The sequence below is a fragment of the Symsagittifera roscoffensis genome, chromosome 9 (genome assembly GCF_963678635.1).
Source record: "Symsagittifera roscoffensis chromosome 9, txSymRosc1.1, whole genome shotgun sequence".
NCBI lineage: Eukaryota > Metazoa > Xenacoelomorpha > Acoela > Convolutidae > Symsagittifera > Symsagittifera roscoffensis.
The window spans coordinates 7,253,427-7,264,428 of NC_087070.1; positions in this window are offsets into that span (position 1 = coordinate 7,253,427).

An 11,002-nucleotide genomic window follows, 5' to 3' on the forward strand; every position below is an offset into this window, starting at 1 on the left:
GGACTGACAGTTTTCTAGCTTTTATCTTCAAATGTAAAGTAGTTGCGGTGGTTTTGTTACGCTTCGGCCTAAAAATTCAAACAGAATATGAAATGTCTCTAGTGCAAAGTCTTATTACCAGATGCCAATTAGGTCAAGGAAGTGGACGGATTTCATAAAAGTTATTATTTTCAAAATCTCAATTTTTTAACCAGCGCTCTTCCCTCAAAAATTGTATTTATTGAAAGCAATTTTTCAATAAAAATTAGGATCGGACAAAACATGCGTGTCATAAAATAGTATCAAAGGGTGCATTTTCAGAATGAGTGTCAAAGAAAAGTATCAAAGGGTCCACTCTACTACGGGTATGTTATTCTTTTAAAGCTAGTCTAGGGAATTGAGAAAATTTTTGATTTCACAATGGTCTCAATAGCAACAATTAAGACGCAGTTTTTTTTCTCGGAACTGAGAAAGGTTTTCGGAAAGTTCTTTGCAGGATCACAATTTAAAAGATATGACAACTCAATTGCTCATATGATTTTATTTGTGTTGTCAACTCTGAAAAAAAATACCGTATTAAAAAACTGTGACAAAAATGTTCGGAACAGATCGAAACTCAAGACGCAAGAAGTTTATTTTTCAACCAAAATATTGTTAGACTCGTTAAAATAATGCAATAATTTTATTGTAACTCTACATTTCGCCGCTAACTTCTGCAAACACAAAGTTTTCAAAATTTAGCAGCAAAATGTAGAGTGTAATAAGTTTAATGCATATATTTCAACAAGTTTAACAAAAGTTCGATTGAATCCATGAAAGCAACACAAGGCTACTGAGTAATTCTCTCTCTATATATATGAATATTCCATCTTTTGATTTGTGTTTTTTCCTTTACATGTCAATTTTTAGCATGAATCGATCAGCGGTTGATCATTCACTGCTCGTGTTAGTTTTAGAACAGACCTTTTTAATTCAACTTATTTCTTAAATGTTTAATCCTTAGATTAGTTGTTATGGATTGTACATAGTCAGTTAGATTTTTTTTAATATGGCCCTGTCAAACGAATCGAATCTGCGCGGAAGTCTATCATTCTGGCCAAAGGACACCCTGGAGCCGTCCAAGTGCTGGACTCATCGAACGATCAATTTCAATTGGCGATAATCGCCAAGGAGAGATTGGACATCGACAGCCTAGGTCACCAGTGTTGCCAGAAGTCTGGATTCCCATTCTTAGAGCAAAAAAAAACAGAAGGCGAGCTGGGCTGGGACACAAGTAATTGAAACAGGCAAAGAAAGTGAATGAAGCCACCCAAGAAAAACGGATCAACAAAGAAAAGAAAAATTCAACTGAATGAGAAGGGCTGAAGCAGAAAAAGAGTTGCGCTGGATCTTTTTTAGTACTCAGTAGGTGGAGAACAATAAGAGGTTAAGGCAGTAATTGCAACATCAGAGAGACCGAAGATGCAGAATGGATCAAGGGTTTCTTCTTATAGAATTTGAAGAACAGTGAGACCCAACGGATACCTCTGCCGGCAACCATTAGTCCATCGGGAGCTTTAAGTCAGCCACACAATGACAAAAAAGGCTGCTTGACTACCCAGAAGCTAAGAAATGTTGCAAGATTTTCTAGTAGCGATACGAAGCTTAAGTCTTTTAATGTAAATATCTACATATGGACGGAACCGAACCTCAATATCGATCAGAGGAATTCGTGCAAGAAATGTGAGAAGGCATTTACACAGGAAAAACTGAACGTTTGATCAGCAAAGAGATGATCCGTTAGCATTGTACTTTTAAAACAACTTTCGTGAAACTTTGTAAATCAAAAAACAAACGGTCAACTGTAAATACTGTTAACGATAGTGTTCGTATTGAAAATTGTACATACTTGCCGCCGGAGTTTTCCTGCGTCAAAGACCAGAAAACTGTTGGAGTGATCAACGCTTTGAATGAAAGCGGTCAGAGTGACAGTGACTATTGTTTTGTCCTCCGCCTATAAACCTTATACGATCAACACAGACTTGAAATCCTGCATTTTTTGAACATAGGACTGGGATTGGGAATGATTTTAGGAATTAACATGCCTGGTGAATCAGCTGTTTGGCTTTCTCCATCAAGAGGTTTCAGTGTCAAATGGTCAAAGTTGAGTTTCTCCAATTTAACCTTTAAAAAACTGTTTAGAAAAAAATAACAAATTTTCAGAAAACGATGGATAAACGACAATGTGCACAAAATTCGTACTATGTACAAGTAGAAAATGACAAATGAAAGTGAAGTGGCAGTGGGTGCCTGGTTTCAAGGGGATCTGCATATATATTATATACGCATCCGCACCCGCTGCCAGTTCACTTGCACTTGATATGAACAATTTTTCCACATTTGATAGATATAACGATAAAAATAGCACTACTTGTAGCGTACGCTTCTTCTACTTCTCAATTTAATTATCATTCTTTTCTAAAAATTGTTTTTTTAAAAGTTTTTGATTGATTAAAAATGATCACAAAAAATATCTGTTTAAAATTGATCTTTGAGTGTCAAATTTTTTAGATGATCTTACAGGTTTCGTTTAGTATTGTTAGTTGAAAAATGAAATTTGCTTGGAGGAAATAAACGTCTCAAGCACTACTATTCTGTTACTTTCAGAAAGCGTTATTTCATTTTTTGCTTCGTCAGTAGTTTTCAATTAGACTGTTCTGCTCTAGATAATGAATGAAATATCTTTTTACAAATGATACAAAATATGCAAATTTAACTTGTTTTGGCGTGCAGGCGGTTGAGGTCTGAGCCTATCAATAAATCTTCCATTTAAAGGCATAAACTTAGAGCGACAAAACTGTCGCTTTAAAGCTACTGTTAGCTAATGGTTGTTTACCGATCGCTAATTTGAATATGCAATATACAAATGCATATTATTTTTATCGCAAGTGTTGGGCAGTGTCGGCAGAAAAAAGTCCCATACAAAACAGTCAAATTTAGAACAGTCCGGGAAAATTTGAAATTCAGACAATTCAGCCAAAATCATGCAGACAATTCAGCCAAAGACAGCTCAGCCAATAATAGTGAACGGCGCAGTCGCGCCAACGTGTTGCGAAATTTAGAGCAGGTTATCGCCGCGACGCCCACCGGCGACATTAAACCGAGAAATAACTCCAATTCCAATTTTTTTTCGGTCGAATCTAGCGTTTTGTAAAATTGGCTGAACTGTCTCAGGCTGAATTGTCTGTATATATCTGGCTGAATTGTCTGAATTTCAAATTGGCTGAATTGTCTTTGGCCGAATTGTCCGTGCGCCGTTTTTGCACAATATTAAAATATCTTTGAAATTAAGCATCAGTTATTTTACCTACAAGGTGAAATCCAAACTTTGATCTTACAAGGTAAGTTTAATTCATACCATCTTCGTCTTTCATGTCCTTTCGCATATATTCTTCTGAAAACCTTACCCACTTGCCTTCATGGTCATGTTAATGGTAGCTTTAAAAGTTTAATTGCATTTAGTTGAGCAACAACAGAGCTAATCATGCGAAAAATGAAATATGCTTGGAGGAAATAAACGTCTAAAGCACTACTATTCTGTTACTTTCAGAAAGCTTTATTTCATTTTTTGCTTCGTCAGTAGTTTTAAATTAGACTGTTCTGCTCTAGATAAGGAATGAAATATCTCTTTACAAATGATACAAAATATGCAGATTTAACTTGATTTGGCGTGCAGTCGATTGAGGTCTGAGCCTATCAATAAATCTTCCATTTAAAGGCAAAAACTTAGAACGACCAAACTGTCTAAACTGCAGACAATTCAGCCAAAGACAGTTCAGCCAAAAATAGTGACCGGCGCAGTCGCGCCAACGTGTAGCGAAATTTAGAGCCGGTTATCGCCTCGACGCCCACCGGCGACCTTAAACCGAGAAATAACTCCAATTCCAATTTTTTTCGGTCGAATCTAGCGTTTTGTAAAATTGGCTGAATTGTCTCAGGCTGAATTGTCTGTATATATCTGGCTGAATTGTCTGAATTTCAAATTTGCTGAATTGTCTTTGGCCGAATCGTCTGTGCGCCGTTTTTGCGCAATATTAAAATATCTTTGAAATTAAACATCAGTTATTTTACCTACAATGTAAAATCCAAACTTTGATCTTACAAGATAAATTTAATTCATACTATCTGCGTTTTTCATGTCCTTCCGCATATGATCTTGTGAGAACATTATCCACTTGACTTCATGGTCATGTTAATGGTAGCTTTAAAAGTTTAAATGCATTTATTTGAGCATTTATTTGTCTTTTTTTATACAATTTGAAAATATCAAGTTGTTCTGCTTGTTACAATTTTTCTGACTATTATATATGAAAACGCACAAAAAATTAAACCTATATTATTTGTTGACATTTTTAAAATGCATACCCGGGTTGACAAAGAATGCTTATCATACAATTTTCATTTATGAAAAATTGCTTATCAGATTCTTTCATACAATTTCATAGAGTAAAAGTGTATGTATGAAATTAGCAAAATCAGCATTTTTTTTCATAAATGAAATTGTATGATATGCATTTTTTCCATGAAGGAAAACTCAAAAAGATTTTGTTTTGAAATTTCGTGTTTCAACCGAAACACTAACCAAGGATTTTTTGTCATGAGAAAACCCAGAGTTTAACTGGCAGTTACCACGCAGATAAACTGCATTTGGTGGTTTTAGCCATAAACGTTAATTTTAACAATTTCACATGGAAATATATACCAAAAAAGTAACTTTTTGAATATGGCTAGATAATTTTTAGCTTGAAAATTATGATGGTTGACAAAAAAGGCCTGTTTTTTTTTACAAATTTATTTTTATTTTAGCAACTGAAACAAAAGATAATAATCGTGCTTACAAAAAAAACTCATCCTGGACTACGTTATAAACAAAAACATGTCAAATTTAGCATGCAATTTTTTTTTTCGTAAAATTTTTTTTGTATCAAAAATGCAAAATTGCAGCCAAAAAAAAATATTTTAGAATTTTTTACCTCATGTTTTTACTTTTGTTTATGAAAAAAATGCATATCACACAATTTTCATATTTAAAAACTTTATGATAAGCATTTTTCTGACCGAAATTAAAATTATGTTTTAAAAATATGAATTATGTTTTAAAAATAATCGCCAAGGAGAACCGACGGCCTAGGTCACCAGTGTTCCCAGAAAACCGGATTCCCATTTTTAGAGCAAAACAAAATAGAAAGCGAGCTGGGCTGTGGAACAAGTAATTGAAACAGGCAAAGAAAGTGAATGAAGTCACCCAAGAAAAACGGATCAACAAAGAAAAGAAAAATTCAACTGAATGAAAAGGACTAAAGCAGAAAAAGATTTGCGCTCGATCTTGTTTAGCATTCGGTAGGTGGAGAACGATGAGAGGTTAAGACAGTAATTGCAACATCAGAGAGACCGAAGATGCAGAATGGATCAAGGGTGTCTTCACATGCAACATGAAGAACAGTGAGACCCAACGGATACCTCTGTCGGCAACCATTAGCCCAACGGGAGCTTTAAGTCAGGCACACAATGACAAAAAAGGCTGCTTCACTACCCAGAAGCTAACAAATATGGCAGTATTTTCTACTAGCGATACGACTTGTAAGTCTTTTAATGTAAATATCTACATATGTACGGAACCGAACCTCAATATCGATCAGAGGAATTCGTGTCGTGCATGAAATGTGAGAAGGCATTTACACAGGAAAACTTGAACGTTTGGTTAGCAAAGAGTCGATCCGCAAGCATTGTAACTTTAAAACAACTTTTTGAAACTTTGTAAATCAAGAAACAAACGGTCAACTGTTAATACTGTTAACGATAGTGTTCGTATTGAAAAATGTACATACGTGACGCCGGATTTTTCCTGCGTCAAAGACCAAGAAACCTATGGTGTGATCAACGCTTTGAATGAAAACGGTCAGAGTGACATTGACGATTGTTTTGTCCTCCGCCTAAAAACCTAATATGATCAAAACGGACTTTAAATCTTGCATTTTTTGAACATAGGATCGAGCTTGGGAATGATTTTAATTTTTCTTTTTTTTCTCGTAATGCCCATCAAATGATAAAAGAAATCTGACAAGAGCAATTGAAACGGCAGCGGATGCATGGTTTCAAGGGGAGATGCATCTATATATGTATATGCACCTCCAATTGAAAGCACAAGCCCTCTGTCACATCAAATGCAAATGTCATATTCTGCCAGTAAGTTGCCAAAAATTCGACACAAAAACTGAAAACTGCACACTTTTGATTACACCGTTCTTCGACACCTAAGAACTGAGAAAAAGTAAGCAAATAGAAATTTAAATTCCTAAAAAATTAGTTTTTTTTCTAAAATTTGTGCTCGTAAGGAAAATCATTAACTAGAAACTCATATGCAAAATGATATGCAAAAAAATATGCAAAAATCACTAGAAATTTGCAATGATTAAACATTTTCAAAATCTTTTCTCCAAATCTATATATTTGAAGACATAATTTTTCATATCACAAGTGTTGGACAGCTCCTTTTCGCAGCTCTGACAAAGTAAAGTACTAAACATTTCACAAAACACTATACAAATAAAATTTTCAAGAAGTGCTATTTTACCAAATGATAGAAAAAGATTATGATAAATGTAAGTGAAGTGGCAGCGGGTGGATATTTATGTATATATTTTTAGATATGTTTTCGTATTGCAAAGGTTAGAAAGCTCACTTTCCTGGTTATGTCAACGTAATGTTCAATTATATATGTGGTTCAACTAAAAACTAAACATGTGTGAGTTTCCAGTAGTGCTGTTTTTGTCGTACTGTGCACAAAATTTGTACTATGTACAAGTAGAAAATGACAAATGAAAGTGAAGTGGCAATGGGGATCTGCATTATATACGCTCCCCCACTTGTTATCTGCAACTTCACTTGCACTTGTGATAAACACTTTTTCAAGATTTGATAGATATAACGACAAAAATAGCACTACGTTTTTTAAAAAATTTTGAGATATAAAAATGATCACAAGTAAAATATCTGTTTAAAATTGATCTTTGAGTGTCAATTTTTTCAGATGATGGTACAAGTTTCGTTTAGTATTGTTAGTTGAAAAATGAAATTTGCTTGGAGGAAATAAACGTCTCAAGCACTACTATTCTGTTACTTTCAGAAAGCTTTATTTCATTTTTTGCTTCGTCAGTAGTTTTCAATTAGACTGTTCTGCTCTAGATAAGGAATGAAATATCTCTTTAAAAATGATACAAAATATGCAGATTTAACTTGTTTTGGCGTGCAGTCGATTGAGGTCTGAGCCTATCAATAAATCTTCCATTTAAAGGCATAAACTTAGAGCGACCAAACTGTCGCTTTAAAGCTACTGTTAGCTAATGGTTGTTTACCGATCGCTACTTTGCATCTGCAATATACAAATGCGTATATTTTTTTATCGCAAGTGTTGGGCAGTTTCGGTAGAAAACAGTCAATTACAGATTAGTCCGGGAAAATGTGAAAACGAACGGAAAATCGATTCAGTTCAAAACAGTTGGATAGACAGTCTCAAGTGATAGACTTTTTAAAAAGTTGATAGGCCGAGAATTTTTCTTCGTTTGAAAAACACAAAAACAAACAACCAAAAAGAGATCGCCGCAGTCGCGCCATTCTTATGTTGCCAAGAAAGGGTGAGACGGTGTACGGAAGTTAGAGCCATTTATAGTGACTTGAAACTGACAGTCAGTTTAGTAGTCTTTAACTGTTTCAAACTATTTCGGTCCTCAATCAAATTTATCCTCAATTTATCATTTTAAGTATGAAAAAGGTATGGTAACTATAGTTAGATATGGGTTTTCGCGCAATTTCAACATATCTTTGAAATTGAACATCAGTTACTTTAACTACAGGGTGAAATCCAAACTTTGATCTTACAAGGTAAGTTTAATTCATACTATCTTCGTTTTTCATGTCCTTCTGCATATGTTCTTCTGAGAACATTATCCAGTTGCCTTCATGGTCATGTTGATGGTAGCTTTAAAAGTTTAAATGCATTTAGTTGAGCAAGAACAGAGCTAGTCATGCGACTGTGTTTTTTTCTGCGCGAATCAATTTTTTTATATACACCAGCTAAAAAACACACCAGCTGAAAATACGTAATTGACATAAGAGACTCATGTAAGAATCGTTTTAACAGTTACGAAAGTCCAGCCATTTTGTTTAATTTAGCACAACTTTCGTCTGGGTTATATACTCTTCGCTTTTGTGGACTTACACTTCGACTGTTATATTTACAATGGTGGCTGGTCAATAAGCAGAATGGTCTATGAGCAGAAAAACAAAAAATATCAAATTTTATAAGCTAATCGGTAAATTAGGCTTAAGAATTCTCAATTTTACCAAAAAAACTAATGTTTTTTATAATTTGAATAATTAAATCGAAATTTTTTTCAAAATTCAACTTCAAAAATTCTGATAAAATTATTCAATTCATGCATAATTTATTCATTTTTTGGTAATATTGACGCTTATAATAATTATTTTATCAATTAGCCCGTATACATTAATTAAAGTTAAAATGTTTCCGTTTTTCTGCTCTTGGACCCATTCTGCTTTTAGATCATTCTGCTTTTTGCTCCGCCTCCATTTACAATCGAAATGTATAAGTAGTCCTATGCAGAGTTGAATCTAAGCTAATCGCTAAAATGATAAAATAAATGTGAGAACTTTCAATATCATCAAAGAAACGAATAGATTAGGCATAAATTGACTAAAATGATCACTACTTCTTTTTAAAGTTCAAGAAAATACTTGATGAAATTAGTTTGTTTTTCTTGGTAGTATTGACTTTTCTAGTATTTTTTTATAGGTCAGCCCATAGAAATCATTATTTGCATGTTTGCCTGCCCTTAGAATCTTTCTGCTCTTAAATGATTCTGCTGATTGACCAATTTGGTTTTCGGCGCGTCAGATGTTGTATGTGCAGTTTTGAATCAAATGTGTTCAGACTTCAAAATCAATCACGTCTAGATTTAATTCAGTTGAAATGGACGTGTTGTTTATCACTGTTTGAAAATATGTGCCTTTTCTCTTATACGATTTGAAGTTACCAAGTTGTTAACTGAGCTTCTTTCTTGATACAATCTTTCTGATTAAAATAAATGAGAACGCACAAAAAAGTAAACCTATATTATTTGTTGACATTTTTAAAATGCATAATTATACAGAATTGGATGTCGAAAAAACTACCCAAAATCTCAAAAAAAAATCTCAAAAAGTTTTGTTTTGTCTACGTTTTTCCCCGAACAATAATGGTAATTAACATTGATAAAATTTAACTTAATTGGTTGTTCTTGTTAGTTTGCTGTATTCAACATTATCCCAAACATCCGCTAAACTATTGCCCGGGTTAAACTCTAGATCTGCAAAAAAATTGTTGTACAATCGAATAAGGTATATTTTTATTAACTATTTTCTTTACGAAAATTTTATCAGGGTTGGAGACCCTCATTGGCTCGGTCTCTTCTATCTTTAAAAACTAAAACAAAAAAAAACCGCGCATGAATTATTTAAATGTCATTGAATTATTTGAAAGAAACTCGGTCAAACAAAGCTAACTTAACATCCGCCATTTCATTTTCTAAAAATTATGTAACGCTTAAACAAAAAATGAGAAACAATGAAATAAAAAACATAAAGCTATTTATTTTTTTTCTTGTCAAACAAGCGATATAAAAACTGCGGCGAAATAAAAAAAAAGGATCGACTTAAATTGGGTTGGCATAGGCATAGAGCTGTTTTTTCTTTGAAGCGGCGATGTTTTACTGTGGAAACAATATTCAATCTATGTTTTTACCAAGTCCTTGGTTTATCAGTAGTATAGGGTCCGCCAGGGATCCTTAGGGGGGGCTTTTTGAGGGGGGAGGCTTCTCGTGGGCGCCAAAGATACTTACTTTTGGTTCCTCGGATCCAAAGGCAAGGATTTTCCATTTTTCTCAGCGCTTTGCCTACTATCACCAAAAAAGTGCTGGGATCCTGATTTTAGGATCCGAAAGTTTTTTTGGCCTCCTAACTAAGATTTTAGCGAACATAGTCGCAGAATGATGGTTCCCTGGCGGAAATTAATTTTTTGGATCCTGAGAGTTTTTCGTTTGTCTCGAAAAAATTTCTACCGTCACTGTAAACGTGCGTAATGGAATTGAAATGCATGTTCATTCTCAATAACCGTCGTCACTATCAACTTTCTTTCTTAACCTCAGATACTGATTCAATTTTATTGCTTTATTTTTCCTAATCTACTTTGGTCCGAGGAATTACTTGGCTTGACTGAATCAAACAACGCCGTTTGTGGTTGTTCATTAAAACTACATTGGTGAGTGGTATTTAATTGGTGTAAAAACAAGCGGATTTTATGTAAATTAAATTTATTTCCTGCAAAATTATAAGCGAAGCGTGTTTTTGATATCAACAGCCGTATAAAATGGGAAAAAAACTTAATCTTCGTCTAATTCAGAGCGGTTGCGAATTTTCGGTATGTCTTAGCAACCACTGGGGAATGATTTCACTTTCTGAACTGCTCTGATCGCTCTTCTCGCCCGTTTCTCCCATTTCGTCATTTACCTCCTGTGCTTCAGATAAAATGAATGGGTTTAGCGGTGAGCGCTATTCCACAGTTTGAGAACTACCAGCCAGATTTGTGTTTAAATCTTTATAGGAACATTTTTGTTGTTTTTATCTTTGATCAGGTACCACAAAACTGTCCTCTGGTATTATATCAACGTCATGCAAAAAAATATCACAAGATTGCGAAATAATGTGCCCGCTCCCCTTCTATTCATCCTCTAATAAAATCTGGTTCAGAAAAGCATCCTCAAGCATTAGGTAATGTGTGAAGGGAAGGGTCGCAATATTATCATTCAAAAAGAATCGCTTTGAATCGAAATCGTTTGGGGCAATTTTGTTCACACTAGCAGTTTGAATCTCATGTTGAGCTGATCGAATGCTCACATTTTTCAGTCTTAACGTCGTGTTATCAAACTGT